The following is a 241-nucleotide window of genomic DNA, read 5'->3' on the forward strand; positions in this document are numbered from 1 at the left end:
AGATCTGCTTGATTTGCACTCGCTCACACTCTCATCAAACTACCAAAAAGAGGTTACCAGAAAGTAAATAATTTCGCCGGACAATTCCGTGTTTTTTCATATTAATAGATTTGTGTCTCCTGCTAAATTAAATGTGTGACCCCTTGGAGGGTCCCTACTCTTTTTTTACTGTATTTATTCCTAAAAAGTATTTTAATTTGTTTTGTAAAGCACTTGGAATTATCGCTTGCTTAAAAGTGCT

This window comes from Notothenia coriiceps, unplaced genomic scaffold (genome assembly GCF_000735185.1).
Source record: "Notothenia coriiceps isolate Sejong01 unplaced genomic scaffold, NC01 NC01_scaffold00014294, whole genome shotgun sequence".
NCBI classification, from domain to species: domain Eukaryota; kingdom Metazoa; phylum Chordata; class Actinopteri; order Perciformes; family Nototheniidae; genus Notothenia; species Notothenia coriiceps.